The sequence below is a fragment of the Cryptomeria japonica genome, chromosome 7 (assembly GCF_030272615.1).
Source record: "Cryptomeria japonica chromosome 7, Sugi_1.0, whole genome shotgun sequence".
NCBI lineage: Eukaryota > Viridiplantae > Streptophyta > Pinopsida > Cupressales > Cupressaceae > Cryptomeria > Cryptomeria japonica.
Genome location: NC_081411.1, coordinates 831,610,988 through 831,625,508, shown reverse-complemented (window position 1 = coordinate 831,625,508; position 14,521 = coordinate 831,610,988). Strand labels below are relative to the sequence as shown.

Here is a 14,521-nt window from a genome sequence, read left to right as displayed (position 1 = left end):
AACTTCGTGAAAATTGTCATGTAGCAAACTTTGAAAAATTTTACAGACAACCCTTAATTGACCAGGGCAACTATCGCCCAAACAAATCTAACACACAAAAAACAGTCTCACACACAACCAATCACCACACACACAATAACAGATGATTTTAATATGTCACAATCTTTACCAGCAATCGTCTATATAAATACAATAACATTCAAGAAAAACTGGAAGTATCAACATGTTTCTTCCAGAAGAGAAAGATTAACCCAAATAAGCTTAGTGAACTTAACCACCTAGACAAGTGATATAGATAGGATAGAAGTCAGCTAAGACTATTTCTAGCCTGTCTAAAGATAAATATAATTAATGAATAATCTATATTCACTTCCTTCTGCACTTATATCCAAAGATGAGGATACTTTGTCACTGTAAACAGATTCACCCATAACTAAATGCTTAATGAGATAATACTGCATGTCGATCGCATGATCCTGAATCAGCTATTTTATGAAGTGCATATAGATCTTAATATACTTAGTGTGTTAGTGCACCATTGGACTGCAACCAATATGGATATCACTCTGGTTTTCACCACAAAGATTAGTATGCTGTTCTTGTGGAATGTCAAACTATGTCAAAATTCTGGTGTGCCCAAAGGGCTTTCTGGCTACTGACAGCTCCACAAAACTTTGACCTGCAGGAAGATTATGAAATATTGGTTTGCTTCTTGATCAATCAACATCTACATCTACAGCACAATCCATGTCTAACCAACCATGCCAATGAAGAGGAAGTATACTCAATGCCATATTGAATTTACCCCAAATATAGTGAGGTAAAAAAAAATTTGTGGATCTTACATGATTCAAGGGACAAGTCCAATAAAAAAGGATAAATTAAGGCATCCATGACTCAAATAAAAAGGGTAGCCTACAAATTTCCTTTAAAAAGTGACATCAACTTAAGGTGTAGTAAACTTGGTAGAAATTATGACTCCACACTAAAAGGGAATCAGGATTGGCTCACAATCAAGCATCTAAAAACATTTGAGTAGATCCAAAGTGCACTCAGTTTGAGCAATAGTAGTCCCAATCTCATATTGAATCCCTTGAAGACCAGGTGGTGAAGAAGGCCCAAGTTTCTCATAATAAACGCTCCATGGAGCTTGACTTGAAATCCTGAATCAAAGAGGAATAACTCCCATTGATGATCAAATCATCAACATAAAGTACAAGTGTTTCACTATAAGTCTTCTTTGTGTACATTGTTGTGTCTAAATGACATCAAGAAAATTCTAACTCAAGTAAAATCATGTCCATCTTCTGACACCAACATTGAGGGTAAGGTTGGAGCCATAGAATAACCTCCAAAGCCTACAAATAAGTGAAGAGTCCTAAACATACCCCAGTGATCCTACAAATCTTCAAGCAAAAGGCACTTGCTATGTTCATCTGGTGAATTACCCAATCATGTGAAGCAACAAAGGAATGTATACAGAGTCTTTTTGCTTCTGGGCAAGCCTTGGTCTCATATAGTGGCTAAAGCTAATGGTACTTTTCAATAATTCCATCAGCCCCATAGTTGGTCCAATACACAGTTGTAGGACATGTGTGGACTCGTAGAGACTCAGCAGGTCCCAAGGCAGTCGAATAGGATCAAACAAGGCCCAAGGACTCATGACCTGGGTGCCCAGCAGTCTTGTTAAACTTGTTCAGTCTACTAGACTTGCCAAACCTAGCGAATCTTGCTAGCTAGACTTGGTCATAACAGGCCAAAAAAACAAGAAAATGAGGAAAAATAAATAAAAAAGGTAACACCTATCACTTAAAATGACCTCTAAAAGCACACTCATTTCATTTGCAAGCACATGGAAGAGAAAAAAAAAGAAAAAGTACTAGTGCCAAAATAACATGTCATAGAAGAAAAAAATTGTGGACAAGTTGAGCAACAAACATTGATTGAATAATAGTTGGGAAAATTTGCAGCAGCCCTTAGTGCATTTAAAGAGCCCACCATTTATTTGGAGCAGCCTATCATCAAGTGGAAGCAAAATTGAAGAGGTATTTTGATATTTTGAATTTTTTTGTATTTCATGCTTCTGCATCTTTTTTTCGTTTTAGATTCATGGAAAAAAGTACAAACCCTAGCTATTTTTTTGGTTTTCCCTATTTTATAGCTGTGAACCCTAACTGTTTTGATTTTATTCTTTTTATCTAAATTTAGCTAGAAACCCTAAATGTTAATTTGATTTCCATTTATTTGCTATTGCAGCATACTTAATATTTATAAATTATTCAAATATTGTCCCCAATTAGAAAGGACCCTTATTGGAAACATGCCATCCCTAGGTAAACAAAAGTGGAGTCAGTTTGTATACATTGCAAGACAAAAAAATGGGGAGGCATTAACTGATTGAAATATCACCTCATACAAATACCATGCCAAGATACACTTGAGCCTCTTGAAGTTGTGTGCATAGCACAAAGCCAACTAAAAACCTTTGACCAATAGAAAGAACTAAAAAAGATGGAAAAATAAGATGGCAGCCATTCATGGAGACTCTTCTTTGATTCCTCCATTTTCTCGATCTTTGAGTAGTCACAATGATAGTGGTAGCTAGAGTTCATGGATCTAAATTAGATTCATATATTGTACCATGCACTACTATAGGTTCCAACCATCACTTAGGAGCATGAGTTGGAAAAAGGACAAGCAAGATGCGACAAGGAGTGCAATTGAAGACTTTTGGTGAAGAGAATGTTGCACAAATAGTTACAATAATGTAGAAAAATATGTTCCTACAAGTCTTGGCCCAAGTGGGTGAAGAGAATGTTGCACAAATAGTTACAAATAATGTAGGAAAATATGTTTCTACAAGTAGTCTTCTCATGGATAGGCACCCATCATTAATTTGGATTCCTTGTGTTATCCATTGCCTCGACCTTATGTTGGAGGATCTTGGCAAAATCCCATGGACCAAGCATGTGTGGAGCATAGAAAGAACATTTCCAAATACATATATAACCATGCTTAGGTTCTCAACCCAATGAGAAAATACACAGACAACAAGGAGTTGACTCTCCCCAAAATAACTCGATTTGCAACAAACTTTATCAGGTTGCAATCTTTGCTTTAGTCACATGTTTGTTAGCAAGAGGTGATCTACATCTTTAGATGCTAAGACCCTAAAGACCAATGCAAGAGTTTACGTGGTTGACTAGGCTGTCAATAAGCACCACTTCTAGCTTCTGATGAAGGAGATTGTAGGGGTATGTTCATATTTGCATTCTATTTGTTTATTTTGTTTCACACTTATTTATGTTCATATTTAATAATATTGCAATTCAAGGAGTCTTTAGTTGTTCTTAGCATGCAATGGATTATAAATATGAGAATAGATTGGTCCACGGAAGCCATTAGGGATTGGAGCAAAGAAGCCATTAGGGATTGGACCAAAGAAGCTGTTAAGTCCATTTATGTTGATGTTAAGGATAAACATTGTCCCATATGAGACACATAAGTACATTGCAATCGTTAAACGATGTGAATGCACGAATGCAATTTGAGTATATTTGAGCATATACACTCCAAGAAGAACAACATATTGTCATTGCAAAGGTTGAATGATTTTGTTTATGTTCATTACAACCATTTACCTTTATCTCAAACAAATCATGGGCATTGACTTATCTCCCATCACTTTAGAAAAGATTGATTAACAATCAAATTGAATCACCAAGATTGAGGATCTTGACTTCAGCAAAGAGGAACTTGGATGGGTTGATCAAGCTGATCTAGTGGCAAAAGTAGTAGCTATGGCAGAGGAGAATAGATGTTGATGTCACTGATACACAAGTAGATATCATGGCCGCATAATCATTGAGGACCTGTCTTAGATGCCATAAACTTTTAGTTTGATGTTTGTTTTGATGCCATGGGTTTCATAATCATTGAGTTTTGTATACATTTGACAATATTTATATATTTAAAAATGCTGATCCCTTCAACTAAAATCTGCTTTTATACTTATGTGATCAATGTATACTTGTGTATGTGATCGATGTAGTTTTTGTTTGATTAGTTTGTAGTGTCTTTAAAGTTTACTCATTGAAGGGTAAATGATTAAAGTTTCAGATCCTTAAAAATCTCTATATTTCACATTTTCTCTATTTGTCAAATCTAGATCGAATATGAAGGTGAAGTAAAAATCTGGGACAAAAATCAATGTGTCGAGTCTTTAGACAAGTTTGAATCTTGTAACTATGGTCCAATTGAATATACCTACTTACATCAACCAATTTATATCCTTTTAGAAGAAATCTTAAGTCCCAATTATCATTCTTCATTGGTAAATGATATTTGTCTACCATAGCTTCATCATATTCTAGTTTGTTGACTACATCCTTGTTAAGTAATTTTGGTTCTTTCTTAGAAAACGCAATACAATAGGAGCTGGCAAGGAAAGTGGTGAAACATGTTGTCCTTCCACTTCATCTTGCAATAAGTCATCATATTCAAAAGAAGACAAGGTAGAAGCATCTGCAAGAAAATTGAAGGTGACGATGTTGGCTCATCAATTGAAATGTATTCATCAACCTAAGCATCCCACCTGTAATATACTTCAACAATACTTCATACAAAAAATACAATAGGCCTTTACATCCTCACAAAAGCCCACAAAGAAGAGCAAAGACACATCAATTTTCATAGCTTCTTTTGTTCTTATGTTTTGCTTTAGCTAGTAATGATTGTGCTTTCGATATAACTTACAAAATTGATGGCCTTTGCCTAATAATATTGTGGAGTTGTTTTTGACCTAAATCATGCAATTTGCCATTTCTTTCAATATGTGATTCTTTTATTCTATGTAATTCTACAAAGTAGAGTACAAAACTATATGCTGCAATAATTTCCCATGATTGGTGAAAAAAATCTTTGGAAGGTAGTGTTTGCATATGCATCCATTATCTCTCATTAGCGACTAAATAAGAAATCCATATTGCTCTTCACCAAAGGTCTTAAGTTCACCAAAGTTGTCCAATATGGTTTGTACCATGCTTGTAAAACTCTAAGTACTCACACACCTAAATCGATAGCAAGTTACTTGTAGTAAAACTCGGCACCAATTTTTTTTGCAACTCATTGAGATTCTGCCTTGATAACTCTCCAAAACACATTTTTTTCACCAAAAATCGAGAAAAACCTGACCAAAATTCTTATAAAAACCAAGTGTCGCCAAACATAATTTTTTAAGAGTCTTGTTTACATTTTTGGAACACAATTTAAGGATTTTCTATTGGAATAAATAATTTCTATATTAATTATTCACTTGATTGCATTATTTCACTAAATAATTTATTATTTAATTAATTAATTAATTACAAATAATTAATTAATATTTATCTCCATGCATAATACAAACTAGGAAAAGCAAACTATGTTTAGATTTTTGGGAGTTTCATGCATTAATTAGTCTATTATGCTATTTGTGCATACATGACTGATTCATGCATTGTGTTTCAAACTCTCAGTCTATCTTGTAGACTCCACCATTTAGGGTTTCTATCTTTAGAGTTAGAATTCTTTATAAGGATTTCATATCCTTCATTGTAACTTAAACAATAAGCAATACAAGCAATTAAAAAATTGTTATTTGTCTTCAATTTTTTTGCTGTTCAATTCTCTCTTATGTGTGATAGGTATTCTTGTAGAAGATCACTGGGCTTGTGGGATTCGCATTTCATGAATCCTAACATGGTATCAGAGCTCCAAATTTGAAGATTCCTGCTCGCTTTTTTTGGAGATTATTTGCATGCACAGCAAATTGTTCATATTGGGTTAATTTAGACTACACAATCAGTTCCAGAAGGCTCGAGAAAGTCAGGATCACCTTTTGTTTCGCTGAAAACGGATACACGAAGTCCATTTTGCAAGGGTTCAAAGTTCAAGGGTTTTCTTTGTTCCAAAGAGTACCTTAAAATTTGGAGCTTTTTGGCCCCAAAAGGACCTCACAGTTGGATTCAGAAGGCTGATTCCATGAATTTTGATATATAATTTGCCTATTTTCAGTGACAGGGGCATCTAGGGCATATTTTTTATTGGCACGTTTTTTGAGGCACGAAAACCCGTACAGTCGTACCTGCACCTACATTAGAAATATTTTCAAAAACAAAAATTCAACTAGCTGGTAAAAAAATAATTTGATTGCTAGGTTTATAAAAAAAAAGAAATTTAAAAAAAATCAAGTTGGTGTATGTTGTTACAAAAAGATTCCTGGTGCATGTTGTTACAAGTTCGCCCTTGGACCCCCCTGGTACCGATCCTGGTTCGAATGGGTTCCTGGTTCGGGTCCGGTTCAGACTGGGTTTGACCAGGGTTCAAAAAACCCAGAGGTGGTTCGTCCCTGGTCGAACCCAGTCGAACCCAAGTCGAACCCGGGTGGTTCGTCCAGAGGTGGTTTAGTATATGTGCATTCCAACCTACGTCTTCTTTAACACAAACAACGTGACTACAATATAAAGCCAGAGCATACTAATTTGGATGCTCCCGCTTCTCAACTTCTTGCATGATGACTCGGATATCGAGCCAACTTATAGTGCAAGTGCAAGTGGCATTGGCTCATCTAATGTCAATGTCAATGTCAATGTCAATGTCAATGTCAATGTCAATGTCAATGTCAATGTCAATGTCAATGTCAATGTCAATGTCAATGGGGAGGAGGAGGAAGAAGAGGAAGAGCAGGACAAGGAGGATGAATTAGATGATCCATTTGATGATTAAACTTTATATTGTTGAAAGTTGAAACAATAATACTTGAATATTTTGTCATTTTGATATTAAACTTGATGTACATGATGCTATTATGGTATCATCATGGTGCTATGATTACAAGCTTATGTTTGTTTTGTTGTTTATATGATGCTATGTGACATGCAAATTTTAATTCATGCTTATAGGCTCCACAAATATCAAAATATATAAAACAAATTTACATGTTTTTGTACTAACGAACCCAAACCCCTTTTCAAAATTTTGCCTTACCAGCGTACCAGGTTCTTCGAACCCGAACCGCTAACTTAGATTTTAAAAAAAGTCAACCCTTTGCAGAAAAAGTACATTGCATCAGCTCTGACATCAGCTTGACGTCATGCTGATGTCAACGGTACAGTCGGCAGTATAGTCAGCATGCATGGCCCTTTGAACCTTCTTTGTGGCTTAAAAGAGGTGTTTTTTGTTTTGGCCATAACTTGAGCATACGGAGGCGTTTTTTGGCAAACCATATATCGTTGGAAAGCTCTTTCCGAGCTCTATCTAGATATGGAAGTACTTTTTTCTGATTTTTTCATTTCGCAAGTTTTTTTGCCAGTTGAAGTCAGAAGTTGTTGTTTGCACTCCCGGGGGCATATCTTGTGCATCCGAACTCTGGTTTTTGCAAACAAGATATCGTTGGAAAGATGATTCAGAGCTCTATCCAAATCTCGGGTCCATTTTTGCAGATAGATTACCAGCCCACTATCTCTTCCTTCCGAAGTCAACAGTGTTTTTTCTGGTCCTATTCTGCCCTCCTGTGATCTGAGCTCCATCTTTCTTGTCTTAAATCTCTACATTTTTTAGCATCATGGAGAATAGCATTCAAATTCAATGTACCTGTCATACTGCTCACTTGTCAACATTATGGGGGGGGTTCTACTGTTGGTGCTAATGCTTCCTTGGTTTCACGTTGGAGTTAGCTATGTATTCAATATTTGTTCCTATGTACTAGGAGATGCGGCCATTTACCCATGCATTTCGATGAGATGGAACACTTACTATATCGACACTCTTGCATTCCTATTTCTGGAGGTTCTTTTTTCAACATCATAGCAATCATTCTACGACAGAGTTTTGCAGCTTCTTCATGCTTCAATGTTTCTTCATGCTCCTCTTTTATTTCTCTTTTGGAGAGGAGTTTTGTTCCCATTCAGGGTTTTCTCCTTTGCTCCGTTTTTGAGAAACTTCCATGTTTGTTCATGGGTATCTTCATGCTTCAATGTTTCTTCATGCTCCTCTTTTATTTCTCTTTTGGAGAGGAGTTTTGTTCCCATTCAGGGTTTTCTCCTTTGCTCCGTTTTTGAGAAACTTCCATGTTTGTTCATGGGTACCTCATCAGACTTTATGTCGGGACCCATCTTGCATTCATCTTTGCATGCTTTTTTCCTTCATCTTTTTTGCCTCTCTCCCCAGTTGTGCATTCAGGGGGGTGTTGGAATAAATAATTTATATATTAATTATTCACTTAATTGCATTAATTCACTAAATAATTTATTATTTAGTTAATTAATTTATTACGAATTATTAATTAATATTTATCTCCATGCATAATGCAAACTAGGAAAAGCAAACTATGTTTAGATTTTTGAGAGTTTCATGCATTAATTAGTCTATTATGCTATTTGTGCATGCATGACTGATTCATGCATTGTGTTTCAAACTCTCAATCTATCTTGTAGACTCCACCATTTAGGGTTTCTATCTTTAGAGTTAGATTTCTTTATAAGGATTTCATATCCTTCATTGTAACTTAAGCAATTCAATTATTGTTATTTGTCTTCATTTTTTTGTTGTTCAATTCTCTCTTTATGTGTGACAGGTATTCTTGCAGAAGATCATTGGGCTTGTGGAATTCACATTTCACGAATCCTAACATTTTCAACACGACTTAGGTCTCAACAGCACACACAATTACAAGGTTGATTACAAAGGTTTTTAAACCTTTTAACCCTTACTTTACCTGATATTGAACATGCAAATTTAAAACACCATGGATTGTCTATGTTAGTTGTTAGGGTTTCAAGGTAAATATAAATAAATGGAAAATTTGTAGGTCGTTCCAAGCCCAAAAAATGGATAAGACAAAACAATAAATTAGTTGGAACTCATAACATCCAAAATCCATCAGATTGAGCTTTAGTGGTAGATGAAATTGACAATTTATAATTTATCAAAACTTGAATTAATATGTATTCAAAGGTTGAACTTGTTTTTTTCTATGGTACATATTTATTAAATTCAAATTTTGATTTACATATGATAGAAATTAGTAATATGTGTTGAAATTGATTGTCATTGATGTCGAAGGAATATGAGAGAATGTCAAGATGTTGTCATTGATGTCATGGATGCCAAAGTGAATAGACAAGATAGTTGAATGGAGTCATGGATGTCAAACGGATTGGCCAAAGGCTACTAATCATTACTCAAGCATGCTGGCCAACCTCCTTTTATCAGCATTCAAATAGAAAAACATTTAACCAATTATGAAGGGGATGAACTCTATACGAACCCACTATTATTGATGCCTAAGACTAAGGCATGTATATATATATTAATCACCTATATTTAGGTGTGTGAAGATATCTACAAATGGCAGTGTTGATGTGTTTTTTATGACCTCATGCGACATAAAATAAAATACAAAGTATCTTATCCTCTCTAGAACAAAGACCTCTCAGATGCTAAACTATGTGATCAAACGAGACGACTCCACGGTTTTGATAGTCAAGTCTTGACTTTATACATGGATAGACTCATTGATATATGATGTGATTTTGCTGGAAACAAAGGGGATTTACATTTTACTTGAACTCTGCTAGAACGTGGAATCTCAAACTAACTTGGAAAAAAGGCTAAAGGATAAAGGGTTGAGAAAGACTACGCTGCTCTAAGAATGTAAGAAATGACTGTTGATTAGGTGCAATCAAACCAAGTTTGCTTCACCATACGAGAACAACTACACAAAGAAGGTGCAATCTTCTAAGGATAGAGAAGGATTTTCAATCACCCATGCACACCAACATTATGAACAATGAGCATACAATGATTGAAGTTAAGCTTTTAATTAAGTTCACTTTGACCATGCATTGCAATTTGCAATCAACAAACTCCAAGTGGTATGCACATAGGTTCACCATTCATCAGCAACAAGATCGTCCATCCATTTGATCAACATCAAAACAAATGTGAAGTAGAGACCATGCAAAATATTGAATCAACACATGAAATTCACCATATCTTCAATGAAAATAATGTGTTTCTTGCAACAAAGTCTTGGCAACAATCCCTTTTCTGCTACTCTATTCTACTACTAATTGCTAACTATTGATTGCTTCTACTACCAACTATTATCTATTGATCAACTATTAACCTTTACAAATGAAGAGACTGAGCCTTATATAGAGAGCTCTTTACATTTCGAAGGCTCAAATTAATTCTCAAATCAATGGCCAAGATTTAACAGTAAAACCCTAATTAGGGTTTGTTACAACAAACTCTTTCTTGACCAATAAGGAAATTGCAATGGATAGGACACATGTCCTTTGAATGCCGACCAATGAGTGATGAGGTTAGATACATTGAACTTTGTGCCTCCACATGTGGCAGTTATCCTCCTCATTGGATGAGTCAACTACATTGAATATGGACACTTTAACTTGGAGTGATGTGATTGGGTAGATGATGACTAGGTGCCACCTCAGCCTACTCCTTGTAACTCATCACAAGTGTTTGTGTTTGGGCAATATTTCTTGATACTCTACACTTCAAATTGTTCCTTGATAAATGTGATGATGGTGAGAGATATCCGCAAATTGCATCATCTTATCTGATTTGATCACTTTCACTTATCCTCCTTCATACTCGGGAATCCTTCTTCTTCTCTCTCCTTCATGATGTCGATGTAGACTCTATGATATCTATGTTGGATCCTCCCTTTGTTTATGATGTGCTTGGATAGCTCACCTTGATGTGGGGAAGTATCTCCATATGTATGTGGTGTATTTGCATGTAGAATCCCTCCTTGTGAAGCAATCCTCATTAATCTCTTCTTACATTGGTGATCTTCCTTGCCTTCCTGAAGTGTTCCTTGTCTTTGCTTTGAGCATGCTGATGTTGAGTTCCTCTATTTAATTCCTTGGATAGCTTGATCTTGCATCTTTGGGGGTGAAGTCTTTCATCTCTGATTTGCTTCCTCAATGTCTCCTTCCTCATCATTCCTAAAATCAAAACACCAGAACTGGAAACAATTTTACACAAAATTTATACTTCCTAAAATCTTTTCAAATCTGGTCATTAATCTCAAAGCTGGAACTGATATTGCTTGACTTGTAATCTGATCAAATTATGCTCAAATCAGAATGTTGTAGCTGGATAAATTTGCCAAAGTCAGGTCTAATTGCAAATTTTCCTTGATTCTTGATGAATGCTGATGAAATTCGCTTTTTTAAAGTTGCAAGGTAATTGTCTTAGGTTCGCTGCTCTGATCTGCTCCTAATTCTGATTCACCTCTGATGTGGTCTTTTATAGATCGAATTTGCTTTGAATATGGAAGGAAGTCGCTGGGAAAGTCTGACAAAAATTGGCCTGAAAGATGTCTGCTCCTGATGTTCGCTTTGCTTTTAATTAGCTGGGAAATGAATTGTAATTGTTGTTCTTGGAATGAAATTATATCTCCCTTTATAGGAATCCAACGTTGAAATTAACCCCTCCTTATTTGGCCGACCTGCATTGTAAATCATTTACTTTGCCCCCTTTTTAAAATTTGGAATTATCCTTGAATTAGGGCCAACCTAGAATAATGATTTTGCTTTGATGTTTTAAAGGGTTTAGTTCTCTTTTTCAAGGTCAACTTTAGGCCTAAACTCCACCTTGGCGAGTATTAGGGGTACAAGTAAAAGGTCAAGCGCTTCAATTTTCCAACACACAATTCACATTCAATCAAATGTTCTGCTCTGCTTTTAGGACTGTTGTGCGAATTAGGTCTGCTCCCTTTCATATTTTATTACTTTTCATGCCTGCCCTAGGTCATGGATTCCTTAAGGTTAAGGAATCCTCGCTTGCTGGTTGTGGATTCCAACAATTCATGGATAAACTTGATCACTTCATTTTCATGTTGTTGATTCAGCCAAGGAAAAGGCAAGATTGATTTTCACTCCCAATTTCTTGGATTCCTTGACTCCAAGGAAAAATGTTCTTCTTCCACCCTAAGATCGTGGATTCCTTGGGGTCAAGGAATTTGAGCATAACACTCAACTTCCTCCTTCAACTTCGATGATAATTCCAGCTTCCTCTTATTTCCATCAAAGATATTTTGTTTGCAATTTTTGAAAATCCTTGAGGTCAAGGAAAATGAGAAGTAGCATTGTGGATTCCTTGAGGTCAATTAAAATGAGCCCTTCATCTCCTTCAATCATTCTTCACTTTCATCTTTTTTGATTTTGCTTCATTGAGGCATTAAATTGTTTTCATCTTTGAGATCACTTTGATTGCAAATTTTGAAAATCCAAGGATAGATTCAATCAAGGCAACTTTCGTCTCACATATCTTTCAAGACTCCCCAAATCGTGGATTCCTTGGGATCAAGGAAATTGAGAAGTGACATAGTGGATTCCTTGAGGTCAAGGAATTTGAGCACTCAAGGACGCCTTTACTCATTTTCTTCAAGATCACTTCTTTCTTCAACATTGATTTCACCAAGTAAAAGGTAGTTGTTGCAAGTTTAATAGGAGATGATCTCCCTTGTTGAAATCATTTAAAGCTTCAACAAAATATGTCTTTCGCCTAACACTTGGAAGATTGATCATCATGGATTTGGGCAACTCAAGAGCCTAAAGTCGTGGATTCCTTGGGGTCAAGGAAAATGAGAAGTGAGGTCGTGGATTCCTTGAGGTCAAGGAAAATGAGAAATGAGGTCGTGGGTTCCTTGAGGTCAAGGAAAATGAGCACTTTTGCTTTCTTCCACACTTGTATAAAAAAAAAATTTGATATTCACCCTTCATCATCAAGTCTTGATCGAATTATCTCGATCTCACCCAACCCTTGAGGCAATTCCACTTACTTGAGAGTTGCCCATCATTCATAAAACCTGTCTCATGACTAAACCTATGGGTTGCATGGTGAATCCTTGCTCAATGAAGCTCTTGACTCTCATCTAACACTTGAGCACTAAAAGCTATTTGAGCTCTAAACTAGCCTCTCGAGAATCCTAACTCTTATCCCACACTTCAGCATTTTTTGACTGAAGGGAACATGGAGGTTGATTACTCATCTTAGTCCAAGACATGGAAATGCTGACTTGATGACATGCTGACGACAAGGCACCGTATCCTCACAAGCAAAAGGTTAAGTTTAACAAATAAAGTAACTACTGCCCAGCTAAGCAAACTAAGAAAAAGAACTAACCTACAAGCAAAAAAGTGGGGGTCCCCATTTGCAATGGGCCGATGTGTGAAAACGTCACAACAGGCAACACTTAAACTCCTTATCAATGCTAGCCAACCTGTTCATGCCAGTGCCTTCATCATATGCAAGACAAAGTTCCTATGTTGGCTGACTTCATGATTATTTATAAAGGCCAAGTAACATACATATATATGTATACAAGGTCAGCGCTGGAATAAAATAAACATTTAAATTAGATTTGGCTGACCACCTTTTTTTGTAACTAAGACAAAAATAGAACAAGACGAAATAGAATAAGACAAAGAAAAAGTCAGCATTTGAATAGAGATTAAAAGGGATTGGGAATTAGTTTTGAAAAAGCAGCAATCATATGTTAACAAAAAGGGATGTCTTTTTAAAGAGTTATATCTATTCAAAAGGCTGTCTCTCTTCATAGAGACATAAGGATATAAATGTAATATTATTCAAAGCAAAACAGATGAAGTTGCAGGCATGGAAAAAAAAGCAGTCATTCAAATTCAGAGCAAAAACGATTTAGCTGCAAGCAGATTTTATTAAGGAAAAAAAATTGTGTTAAGTATGATATAACAAATTTCTGAAGAAGATAATATATGTATGCATTTGAGAGGTGGAGGAATAGTGAAGTTTTGTAATGAGAATTTAAAGCAGATATACAACAAACTTGGAGCAGAGTTTGTGTGAAATAGAAGGAAAATCATCAAGACACATGTAAGTAAATGCAATCCATTTGAGAGCAGACCTTGAACATGACAGCTAATGCAGATTTGAAGAGAAACATAAATGAACATCATTTAAAAACAGAATTAATAAGGTAAATGTGCAAAGGGCTCTGAGCAGATATGTGAACGATTTGCAAAAAAAAAATTAAGAAGAACATAGCAGATTCATGAAGCAGAAGAGATGATAAATCGGTGAAAGTAAGAGCAGAAGATTTATGGAGGATCTATAGCAGACCTGAAACAGACCTAAAACAGATTTATAGCAAACCTTTCAAGGAGATTCAAGAGCAGATTTTTAGCATCATTCATAGCAGAATTAGGAATAGCGTGCATGCAGATTTAAAGAAGAAAAGTAAATGAAAGAGATTGCATCAAATTTGTGAAAAAAGATAATCAAATTTGATAAGAGAGTTTATGCAGATTTAAAAGGGAAGTATTTGCGCATGTGATTAAGATTCTTATAAAGGACATTGAATTGACTATCATCCATTGAAGATTTGGAAGATGGTGCTTCCTAAAGGAGATTGGCGTCTCTCGCTAAGTTGGTGCTTAGCTGTGGGGGTTGGTGCCTACGAATTGAG

The 14,521-nt window shown here is 35.7% G+C and overlaps 1 protein-coding gene across 8 annotated transcripts in view; it reads right to left on the bottom strand.

Annotated features, from left to right (window-relative positions):
* The window catches only part of LOC131074297 (TOM1-like protein 4), a 59,188-nt gene that overhangs the window by 22,386 nt on the left and 22,281 nt on the right, over positions 1–14,521 (bottom strand). The gene's annotated exons all lie outside the window — the stretch shown is intronic.